Source organism: Dama dama, chromosome 4 (genome assembly GCF_033118175.1).
Source record: "Dama dama isolate Ldn47 chromosome 4, ASM3311817v1, whole genome shotgun sequence".
NCBI classification, from domain to species: Eukaryota; Metazoa; Chordata; class Mammalia; order Artiodactyla; family Cervidae; genus Dama; species Dama dama.
In genome coordinates this window covers 26,579,833-26,592,536 of record NC_083684.1, presented here as the reverse complement: position 1 = coordinate 26,592,536, position 12,704 = coordinate 26,579,833, and the positions used below count along the sequence as shown (strand labels likewise).

The following is a 12,704-nucleotide window of genomic DNA, read 5'->3' as shown; positions in this document are numbered from 1 at the left end:
AGATGACTACCCTTCCACCCACTTCCGGGTGACCTCATTTTACCTTCTGTGACACTAAATATATATCCCAGGGTGATGAGAGAAGGTTGCACTGCTCATGTATGCTTAACTTAATCCGTTTTTATTACTGACTTTTTCTCCTTTCTGGTCACTAAAGTGGTATTGCAGAAATGATAAAGGAAAAAATAAAAATCAAATCCAACCACAGTTCTCTCAGAAACTTCTGTTTCCAAGGGAAAAGGAAAAAGGACAGGATGCTGTGAGACCTGTGCTGAAGTAGGTAAAAATCAAGAGCTGCTCACATATTAAGTGCTTGTGTTCTTGCTGCTAAGTGTCTTACATGCGTTGTCATCCTCATTATGAAATGAAATAAGCATCTGTATTTTGTAGATGAGCTATCAATTCAGTTCAGTCACTCAGTCGTGTCCAGCTCTTTGCGACCCACAGACTGCAGTATGCCAGGCTTCCCTGTCCATCACCAACTCCTGGAGCTTGCTCAAACTCACGTCCATTGAGTCGATGATGCCATCCAACCGTCTCATCCTCCTCTGTCGTCCCCTTCTTCTCCTGCCTTCAATCTTTCCCAGCACCAGGGTCTTTTCAAATGAGTCAGTTCTTAGCATCTGGTGGCCAAAGTGTTGGAGTTTCAGCTTCAGCATCAGTCCTTCCATTGAGTATTAAGGACTAATTTCCTTTAGGATTGATCTCCTCACAGTCCAAGGGACTCTCAAGAGTTTTCTCCAACACCACACACTATAGAAACCAACACCAACACTATAGAAACTTCTAAAAGATGAATAATTTGAGAAAATCAACTAAAAGTAACATATTTGTCAAGCTCAAAATTTGTGCCCAGATTATCTGCTGCCAAAACCGGAGTTCATAAGCATTGTGTTATATACTGTGTGCGTGGGTGCTAAGTCACTTCAGTTGTGTCCCATTCTTTGTGACCCCATGGGTTGTAACCTGCCAGGCTCCTCTGTCCATGGAATTTCCCAGGCAGGAATACTGAAGTGGGTTGTCATGTCCTCTGTCAGGGGGTTCTTTTCAACCCAGGGATCAAACTCACGTCTCTTCCATCTCCTGCATTGGCAGGTGGGTTCTTTACCTCTGGCGTCATCTCTTTATCATTATTTCTTCAAATCTAAGCCAGTGCTGACTGAAGTCAAACCATTATTTTATGTGTGATTAACACGAGTACTGGAGTGGGTTGCCATTTCCTTCTCCAAAGGATCTTCCCAACCCAGGGATTGAACCCAGGTCTCCTGCATAGCAGGCAGACGCTTTACCGTCTGAGCCACCAGGGAAGCCTAAAGAAAACTCGTGCCAATTAAGTTGGTGCACTCTTTTTACCTATTAAATGTTTTTCATTTTCTACTTATTAAAACTTTCTTTTAAACTTGTTTAGACATACCGTTATCACACATAGATAGAAAATATAGTTGAAATAAATTTGTTAGGCTATTTCTAAAACATGTTCACTTTAGATGTCTTGAAGATGTTTTGAATAACATTTCATCTGGGATGTCAATGCTTGCCTATTCTATATGACCAAGAGTCTTGGTGATAAAAACTTTGCTTAAGAGAACCTATTATTGCCCCCATGATATTCTTGCAAACTACTGACACCCATTCTACACATGTTGATGCCCATGAAGAGACAATGACCACGACACTGTGACTGACCCCTGGCCAACAGTGATTATGCACCCAGTTTTAGAGATGCAAAAAAGGTGAGGAATACACATTTCAGAATCTATAAAGTATGGAAATTTTATCCCTGGTCCTAACTTAGATGTTCTTTTCCATTTCGAATAAAATGTTTTTCTCTCATGACCTAGGAGATTTTTGCTGGCTGTGTAGGCTTATTGGGGGGCGGGGGGAATGTAGAAAATCTTTCTGTTGCAGGGTTTCAATAATCCGAGCAACAGCCTTAATGATTTGGATTATTTTATAAATAACCCAACCCCCTCCATTCTTTGCCGGCTTTGAGATTTAACTGTGTTTGGGAAAGTTTTCTGCTAAAACTCCTGGGCTTTTAACTTATGTGGCGTCTTAAGTCGAATTCATCGTCTTATCTAATCTGATATCCAAGGATAGCTTTGTCAAAGCAAAGTCAAGTATTGGCAATCCCTCAGAAACTTCAGAAGAATGAATAAAAGAAAAATGATTTAAAGCTGAAAGATTTAGGTAGAAATTTGAAATCTTTTTAAAAGCAGAACAACAGACCCCTTCCTGGATCTGCTAATGCTGGCTTTGGAATATGAATAGAACAGCAGACTCTGAGAGCAGAGATGGATCTCAGGATAAATACCATCTTGTCTATTGCAAGAGGAGTATCCAGCATCCGGCCCAGATAACAATGTTATCTGCCCAGATAACAAAGTAGTGATTCCAGAAAATTCCCTTGAAGAACAGATTCCCTAACTGCAGTAGCTATTCTGTGCCTCACTTCCCCAGAAAAAAAAAAAAAAAAAAAAAACATGCTCCACATTTTTATTGATATTACTTTTCCTTGCATTTAGAAGATACAAAGAAAGATGACCCTGTCCCTTATATAGGGCTTCCCTGGTGGTTCAGATGATAAAGAACCTGCCTGCAATGCAGGAGACCTGGGTTCAATTCCCTAGAGGGGATGAATAGTATAGGGGTTAAAATATGGATCCAGTCCCAGTTTTGGATCCCAGCTCTGCCACTCTGGAATTTATTGGCAATGTGACCTGAGGCTAGTTTTGCAGCATTCTGAGGCTTGTTTTCTCATTTATAAAGTGAAGAACATAATTGTGTCTGTTTAATGGTATAATTATGAGGACTAAGTGCTTCCATGGTGGCTCAGAGGGTAAAGAATCTGCCTGTAATACAGGAGACTTGGTTTTGATCCCTGGGTCAGGAAGATCCCCTGCAGAAGGGAATGGTAACCCACCCCAGTAATCTTGCTTGGAGAATTACATGGACAGAGGAGCCTGGTTCGTGAGTTCACAAAGAAATGGGAATATTTGTTAAGCCCTAACACACAGTAAGAACCTGGAACCTTTTAGGTGTTTTGTAAGTGCTTTTTAAATAAAACATAAGTAACAACTATTTCCGTTAATTCAAGTTCTTGTAAATAGTATAAACTGAATTGGAGTCCTTCATCATGTCATATGTCCATTGCTTCTTTCAACTTCAAAGGAAAAGTAATCAACCAGTAATAATAAACCAGTATAATCACCTGGATTGCTTTTCCTTGGCATATTTATCTCTGAAGATATACTTCCATGTTTTTCCTGAATTCTGAAAGATGAAGATGAGAATTTTCTGGGTTGACGGGCAGCCTGTTCTGTGTGTAAATGCTATATGCATATTTAGCTTTCTTTGGAGTTGACTTTACATTTGTGCTTCTTGCTACATCAGGAAAGATGGAAATTGGATATTGCATTTTGAAGAAAGTTTGACAAAAAATGTGCCTGGCACCAAAGTCAGAGCTCTTAACTGCAAAGTTTAAGGCTCTTTATTCTAGGACTCTGCTCAGCCCACTCCTAGAGTTACCTCTTTTTATTCTGTTATCTTCTGGAAAAATTGTTTTTGGACTTTGATTTCTAATGGAAGGAACCTAAACATCAGTATACTTTTCTTTCTCTCAGGCTACTTCTTAGGCCAGCAGCCACCCTCATGTAACAGCATGGCACTGCCTTTGTGGTTCGGGTGTGAACAGAGGCCATGGTTACATTGATTGGAGCATAAAAGGCAAGATTTACTCTACTAGCAAATAGATTGATGTATACGATGCAGACGTCCTGGGTGTACGTTTTCCATTCATGGAAGCAAAATTCATGAAGTCCCGATCAGCACTTCTTTTTGTACACTGAGAATTGTCAACGTGGATTTGTTAGTAGAATATGATCTCCACCAGATCGGGCGCACATCACTGAGTCAGCCTTGTCTGGCTTCGTGTGCCCAGTGGCTCTCAAGTTATCCAGCCCACAAGGGACCCTCATTCACTATTAAATGAGAAGGGTTTGTTGTTTCCTTTGAAGTGACTTGTGTTTTAAATTAAAATATTGGTCAGCCAACTCAAGAGGTCACTGTAACTGTATGAAATTTGTAAGGAAAGTTTCAATTATGCTAGATGAGAAGCAAGGTAAAGAGCTGCTCTATAGCATAGTGCCTTTGGTTAATACGATGCAGTGCACCTCAGAGTTTATTCAGAGGCTGGATCTCATGTTAAGTGTTTTTACCACAAAACAACAACAGGGACAACAGCAGACACCAAGGAAACAGAAATGTTGGATATGTCTTATTATCTTGATTGTGGTGATGGTGTCATGAGTGTTTTCATAAGTTCAGACTCATCAGATTGTCCACATTAATTCTTCATTGATCAATTATACCTCAATAAAGCTGTAAAGAAATGAATGGAAGGGAGGAGAGATGGAGGGAGAAAAAAATGAGAGGAGGAAGGAACCGGGTCTCAGTCTCTCTGAGTCGTTGAATTGAGAGTGACTCTTGCTGGTCATTGTGGTTCAGGACCACACTTACTTCCTGAGAAGTCCAAAGCCTTGTCCTAGGAACCACCAAAAACTTCAAGCTAGTTGGAAAACCCATTGGATTATAAATGGAAATGCATATCTGGGTCCCTTTCTCTCTTTCAGAAATTATAATAGAAGTAATTGCTCTTACTTTTTTTTAATCCAAAAATAAGAAATATAACAAAATGAAAGTCTCCTTTCCTCTTCGTGCCCTTTCACTCTTACGTCTGTCCTCAAAAGTAGTCTCATAATCAGTTTAGTGTCTACAGTTCCACGACACTCTCCTATTATATAACACAAATAAAGGGGTGTGTGTGTGTATTATATGTATTTACAGAAAAACTGACATGTATATTCGCTATGGATCTTAGAACAGAAGCTGCAGGAAATTCAACCTCAAGTTAAGGTTTCTCTGGCTCCCGTGTATTGTGCCAGGATCCTAGGGCTTTATGAGACATCATCCTGAGGGCCCCTTGGCTCTCCCCTCCATGCTGGTCACTGCTGAGGTGTCCATGTTCTCTGCTAACATGGTCCTTTCCAGAAATCCTTGACAAAACCTGTGCTGGTGGCAAGGATTCTGAATGCGCAAAGGTGATGGTAGGGAAAAACAGGAAGAAAGCAGCATTTATTATATAAATGGGCATTCTACCTAGATGTGTTTATATTGTTTCTGGAGAGACAGAAATGAGGATATTATGGCACATGTCTGCATAAAAAAATAATTAGAGTTAGTTCACAAAGCTATCCTTATTGATTTTTCTACTCTTTCTTCCTGATAGTGAATTAACAGATTACAATAAGCATAAGGAAAAAACTGCATATGCCTCTTATCTGATTCAGGCTCTGTGTGTATGAAGTTCTTCACTAATGAATCCTTTGTAGTGATGCTCAGAAACAAGCCTCATAATTCGCTAGAAGCACAGCAGTATGCACCGTGAGGTAAATCACTACTTGAATTCCTTGAAAGGTACTGTCGGCCTTGTAAAACTACCCCTGGTTTCTTCTCATTATGCTTTTCTCCCTCTTTCCTCATACTTCGTGGCTGCACTGATTAGTGTTTATTTCTGTTTTCTTTTCCTTCTGTTTGTCCTACTATTTGTCCTTATTTTCCTAACTGTGGCAGAAGCTCAGCCCACTGCACTGCAAGGGATGATCTTAATGAAACAGTTGGAGATAAGGACCTGGGCTCCTCACATGCTGTCAGTAACTATCTTTGAAGTTTAAAGGAGAAGCATGAACCTTGTGACCCTGGAGGAGCCAGCTTACTTTGCAATTTAAGCTGATCAGCTTGGATGATATATTTGAGGCACTGAGGGAGGAGAAGATGTGACCCATTTCGCATCGCATACCCAACTTGAGTTCCAACCAGTTTCTGAGGCTTCAGCTGAGTCAAGGAAACTTTAAGATCCCCAGGACTCACAAAATACATAAGTAGTCCAGAAACATTCATCATGTTATCTTATCTGATAGTGACGTTTCCCCCATCTGTTCACCAAAATAGAAAAGTCAGTGCATTTGCGTGATGTGCCCTTGGCATTGCAATATAAGGCATCTTGAAGTTTTTCTGGTCAAGTTGATAGGTGCTGTTGGGGTGTGAGAAGTCAGTTTTTATCTTTCAGCTCCTGAAATTTCTCTCAATTGGAAGTGCAGCTGCTATCTGAAATCTGAATGTCCATTGAGATAACATGTCAAACTCTAAAATTGATATTGGAGCAGCTAATAAAGTATTAGTTGCTCAATCATGTCTGATTTTACAACCCCATGGACTGTAGCCTGCCAGGCTCCTCTCTTCATGGAATTCTCCAGGCAAGAATACTGGAATGGGTGGCCATTCCCTTCTCCAGGAGATCTTCCTGACCCAGGGATCAAACTTGGGTCTCCTTCCTTGCAGGCAGATTCCTTACTGTCTGAGCCACCGGGGAAGCCCCACAGCTAATAAAGTTAGATATCAGTTACATTATGTGCTTAGGGGTGGAGAAAAATGTAAGCAATTGGAATCCTTCATCTTTTAAGCATACTGTCTCAATCACTATTTATTTTTAGTCATTCTAATATTTTCCATTATTGTAAGATAGACGGTTATGGAATTCTGACACATTTCTAGTCCTTTTGCCCCCAAATGGTACAGATGACTCAGTAAATCGCCACATTTATTTTGCTTTCCTATAACTTCTTCAGTCCCCAGACATTTCTAGCTGTGTCATGTGAGACTTATGACCATCATCAAAATCTCCTGTATCCTGTTCTTTAAACGTTCTTTCCAGCATCGTATTCTGAGACCTGGCTACTCTTTGCAGTTATTGTTTCCCATAATCTTGGATCAGAGTTTGGAGATCGACCATCTCCTCCTTTTCCTTCTTGCTCTTTCCAGATCATTTCCCTCTCCTCTCCCCTACATAACAGTTCCTTTGAGATGCACGCTATCAAACTGTTTACTCCCACTCCTTTTTGAAACAGTCACCTATTAATGACCAAGCCACTCTGCATCCCATTCACTGACAACTTAAACAGATTAATGGTTCTCTCCCAGGGACTTCCCTCATCGTCCGTTGATAAAGACTCTGGACTCCCAATGCAGAGAAATCGGCCCTGCCTGCTGCAGTGAAGATGTCATACTCAGCAACAGCTGCGTGCAGCAACTAAGACCTAGTGCAAACAAATACATTAAAAAACAAAATGCAAAAGTTCTCTGGCATTGTCACATCTTTATCATTCCCGGGAAGTCCAGCCTCTAGAAGGATGATACTTCTAACCTGTTGGCACCTTACACTCTTGCCCTCCTCCCTTCCAAAGGTCTTCTTTCTGCACACTGCCTGTTTTAGTCATCCTTTTTCCATGACATCATCCTAGACCTCTAAGCAGCTGACCCCCATTCCTGGGCTTGTACAGTTTAAAAAATATTTATTAATTATTTATTTTATTTGGCTGTACCGGGACTTACAGGATCTTCAATCTTCGTTGCAGCATGTGGAATCTAGTCCCCCAAGACTTTTGCGTTTATCTGGGACATTTTCTGCACATCTCTCATGGGTTGTCCCCTCACTTGTACAAGTCTCTGTAAAAATGAAACTTCCTGGGGAGGCTTTTTGGACTACCTTATCTAAAATAACCATCCTGCTCCAACCCTCACCCCTCCCTATCTTCTTATCTTTTTCTTCATGCCTCTTATTACCATCTTGACAGTATAAAAGTATGTCCTTTCTCTCTCTCTGGAATGTCTGCTCGTGGGAATAGGATTTTGTCTGCTTGTTCACTACCATGTTCCTTGCACCTAAACTCTGTCAACTCATACTAGGCCCTAAATAGGTATTTGAGAATTAAATAATGAATGTATTATATGTGTTTATGTATTAGTTACATACTCATTTACTGTGAACACTTTCAGGCCATTTAGTGAATTATCACACTATCTCAATACTCATATGGTAACTCTTATATTAAGAGCATTCCTGGGAATAATTTCCATCAGAATTTTTATATTTCCCCACTTGAAATTTTTCTGATGCATTCTAATTAATCCAGTCACATTCATAGCCTATCCTGAAGTGCGTGTAAATTTCCCTTGGGAGAAATTTTGAAACAGGCTGGCCAGCTCTTAATAATATTTCTAGCATAAGTTTAGATAATTCTCTTTATACTAGATGAGAAAAATTGCATAGATGGCAAGGGTGAGAGAACATGGGTCATTCTTGTGAATGAGAAGATTTATTGCTTGCTTAATTCTCAAGGAAGTACCTGTAACTCCTTCTTAAACTCTGGGTCATAGTTTTCCTGTGTTTATGTAGTAGCTTTATTCATAGGCCCAATATTTGGCCTCTTCTGAGATCCTGAGTCAGAAAAAAAGCTCTGCTTTGTGTACAAAGATGATCTATTGACCTGCTGACTCTGAGGCCTCCTGCTGGGCTATTTCTCCAGAGGTGGGGATTTTTAACTTTTTTTCCTAAGGCCTTTACTAATTCTTTTCTGACTTTTCTTCTAATCAGTGGCCTGTGTTTTTAAGACATCTAGCAGTATCCAAAGACCCAAACCAATGTGAAGAAAAGACTTTCCCCTTGTGAAAACCTAACTAAACTTTAGATAGACTTTGACCTCATTAGTTCCCTTTTCTAAGCAAGCCTGTAGCACACTACTGTTAAAAAACAAAATCCAACTGAGTAAATTTAAAGACCTAATGGGCTTTATTCAATGATTCATGAATCGAGCAGTATCCATCTAGCAAACAGAAGGTAGCTTCGTGGAGCTGTGCAAAATGAAAGGCTTTTGTAGGCAGAAAGGGGTGAGAAAAGAAAGTTCCTAGCAAAGAGTGAATTGTTTCAGGCAAGGTCACCTTTCTGTCGGGGACAGAAGGGGGTCTATCGGGCAGATTACCTCCCCAGTGTTGACCAGGTAATTCCAGATTGACTGGTTGAAGGTCACATTCCTGAGAGAGGTTGCAACTACAGTTAAGTTTGATATTAAGCCTTGGTTTACTGATACGGTGCTTGGCACTGGTGACTCCATTTTGAGTCTGCAGTGTCTTTCTTTGCTTGTCTTTTTAGTTGATTAATTTATTTGTTTCTGGCTGTGCTGTGCCTTTGTTGCTGCATGGGCTCTCTCTAGTTGCGGTGAGTGGGGGCTACTCTTCCTCGCAGTGCACCGGCTTCTCATTGTGGTGGCTTTTCTTGTTGCCGCACACAGGCTCTAGGGCGCATGGGCTTCAGTGGTTGCAGCTCGTGGGCTCCATAGTTGTGGTACATGCGCTTAGTTGCCTTGTGGCATCTGGGATCTTCCTGAACCAGGGATTGAACCGTGGCCCCTGCATTGGCAGGACGATTCTTAACCACTGAGCCACAAGGGAGATCGCTGTGGTTTCTTTTTTAACAGTAGCGAGGTTAAGAAGCCTGGGTGGAGGTCTTCCCTAAGCTATGTTCTTTGAAAATTTTATTTTGTATTTGGAGACTTAACGATTCTGGGGACCAAGATGTGGAGGGCTTCCCCACACTGCCGAGCAATTATCCAGCACCAGCAGGGGGTCCTTCAGGCCAGCTCCACTCTGACATTACCTACCTGGGTGTTGCATCAGATCCCATACATTAACGGTTCAGTTCTACAAGACTGCACCCTCCTCCCATTTCAGATTCAACTCACAGATCCAGGTGGTCCCCTGAGCTTCTGACCGACTAGCTATAGATTGAGGTTCCAACCACTTTTTCCCTGGGTTTGAATAATTTGTTAGAGTGGCCCACAGAACTCAAAGAAACATTTAACTTACTAGATTACTGGTATAATAAAAGGTTATAACTCAGCAGCAGCCAGATGGAAGACATGCTTGAGGCAAGATATAGAGAAGGGAAAGATTCTTCCATGCCCTTTCCAAGTGTGCTGCACTCCCTACATCACCACGTGTTCACCAATCTGGAAGATCTTTGAACCTTGTCCTTATGGGTTTAATGGAGGCATCATTACACAGGCACAACTAATTACATCATTGTCCAGTGGGGACTGAACTCAATCTCCAGCCCCTCTCCCTTGCCCAGAGATGTGTCAAGGGAAGGGCTTGGGACTGAAATTCCCTACCCTCTAATCACCTGGTTGGCAACCAGCCCCCTTTCTTAGGTGACTTAGGGGCTTTTCCAAAGTCATAATCAACATCGCAAAAGACACTTTTATAGAGCTGATCACTTAGGAAATTCCAAGGCTTTTGGGAGTTCTACACCTGGAACAGATCAAAGATCAGATATATGTTTCTTACTATAAACTTCAGGATCACATGGAGAAAACCACTGAGACTTTGAACTTGAGTAAGAAGGCTCTTCCATGTACTTTGTCACAGTCCGTATGCAATAAGTGCTAAACAACTGATTGGATACTAATGGGGAAAAATTGGAGGCTAGAAAAGGATATACTCTTTTTTTACGGGGAGAGAATGCTTTTATGTTTTGGGGGGATCTTTGTGGGTTGAAGTTTTAAAGATCAAACTGGGAACCTCTCTACCTTAAACATTAATCACAAGCCTGGTGAGGAAGACAACATATTAATAGCACAAACTCTCATAGAAGTGTGACAGGGATTCATAGGAGTATTACCACCTCTTTTCCTTTCCCCTCAATATTACGCTGAAAAGAAGGGAGTGACTTACTGAAGCAAAGTGGCCAGACAGAATAAAGAGCCAAGTTGGATATATATTTGGTAGAAATTAATTGATATGAAGACTACTGAACATGAGAAATTTAAGAAAAGAGTACTGAAAAAATAAAGAAATTGCTGTGTATCTGTGTGGTTTCCTTCACTTTGTACTTTCCAAAGAGCAGATACTCATGATAGAAATTATTTTCAGTCATTTTTTCCCAGTACTGTTATTTAATTGAATGTATGTTTATGTCTCAGGGCTCATTTTTATGAGGTGTGCGTAAAGTGACCCCTGACTGGGGATGGGAGGGATGGTCTTTCAGGTTGTCTCTGGACATTCAGGTGATTAGAACTGACTTCTTATCTGAGGAATCAGAGAAGGCTTCCAAAAGGGATGGTATTTTACTTAGGCTTCGGAAGGTAGGTGAAATGTGGATCAACAGAGACAAGAGGCAGAACTTCTAGAAGAGGCAGCAATGAAAGTGAGGCAGCACAGATCAGGGAGGGGTCGGGGCTCGGTGTGGCCGCTCTCTTCACCTGGAATGTGTTGTTCACACTTGGCCATCCTCAATTCTGCTTTTACCTGGGCAAGTCTTACTCGTCCTTTAGGCCTCAGCAGACCTCACTCCCTGCAATAAGACTTTCCTGATTCCTCTCTACGTGGTATTATGGGAGGCTCCTGGGTATGTATGTGGTGAAACCCAGGGCTTCTGTTATTAGAGCACTCATCACAATAATGGAAGCCCCCGTTATCTCCCCTGTATCCAGGAAGACAGAACTTCTTGCTCGTCATCACTTTTACCCAGCATCTATCACCAGGACATGGTAGTTTCTTAATAACTGTGTGGTTTTCTTTTCTTTTTTCCAAGAAATACTTAAATGAGAGAGACAATCACTGGGGATACTTGCTGAAAAATCCTGGAAAATGCAACATGGAAGACACTGGTCTTGTTGGACACTTAACCCGGTGGCTCAGACTGTAAACAATCTGCCTGCAGTGCAGGAGACCTGGGTTCAATCCCTGGTTCAGGAAGATTCCGCTGGAGAATGGAATGGCAACCCACTCCAGTATTCTTGCTGAGGTAATCCCATGGACAGAGGAACCTGGTGGGCTACAGTCCGGGGGATTGCAGAGTTGGACATGACTGAGCAACTAGAAAGTGTAAAAAAGTGTAACCTGCCAGGTGAGTTGATAACTCAATCATAAGCTACCACTGTGGGAGAAGGTCATTAGAAATATCTAAGTTATCTCCTCCTTGTAACAGACATTTTAGAGTTGAGGAAGCAGAGGTGATGAGAAGTAAGGTATCCAAGTTGCTGTTTAGTTACTAAGTCGTGTCTGAATCTTTGACACCCCATGGACTGTAGCCCGTCAGGCTCCTCTGTCCATGGAATTCTCCAGACAAGAATACTGGAGTGGGTAGCCATTTCCTTCTCCAGGTGAGATTCCTGACACAGGGATCGAACCTAGATCTCTTGCATTGCAGGCATACTTGTTACTGCCTGAGCCACTAGGGAACCCCAAGGTATTCATGAGAGGCATTCAGTTACTGCCAGCTGGCTGTTCTTTATTAGTTGCCACACTGGTGCATTTAAATCATTGCTAAAATGCCATGCCCCAAAGCAAACTATAGCTAAGACTCAGAGAAGTGATAGAATTTATTTGCGTGAAATATTAAATATAGAATCCAGTCTGCAAACTCCCCCACCCCACCTACTTCCTATTCCAAAGTCTGTTGTCACTGTTGTCAATCACGACTGCTCCAGCTCTTGCCCACTTACATTTATATTGAATATACTTGTATGACTTTAAGGTACAAGCAGCCATAATCAGTTCAGTTCAGTTCAGTCACTCAGTTTTGTCCAACTCTTTGCGACCCCATGGACTGCAGCACACCAGGCTTCCCTGTCCATCACCAACTCCCAGAGCTTACTCAAACTCATGTCCATCGAGTTAGTGATGCCATCCAACCATCTCATCCTCTATTGTCCCCTTCTCCTCCTGCCTTCAGTCTTTCCCAGCATCAGGGTCTTTTCCAGTGAGTCAGTTCTTCACATCAGGTGGCCAAGTACTGGCGTTTCAGCTTT

General features: G+C 41.6%; 1 non-coding gene across 1 annotated transcript; it reads right to left on the bottom strand.

Annotated features, from left to right (window-relative positions):
- Positions 1–1,235: 1,235 nt before the first annotated feature.
- Positions 1,236–1,307, bottom strand: TRNAS-GCU (transfer RNA serine (anticodon GCU)). The gene has a single exon. It is a non-coding gene; the product is annotated as a tRNA-Ser (tRNA).
- Positions 1,308–12,704: the final 11,397 nt, after the last annotated feature.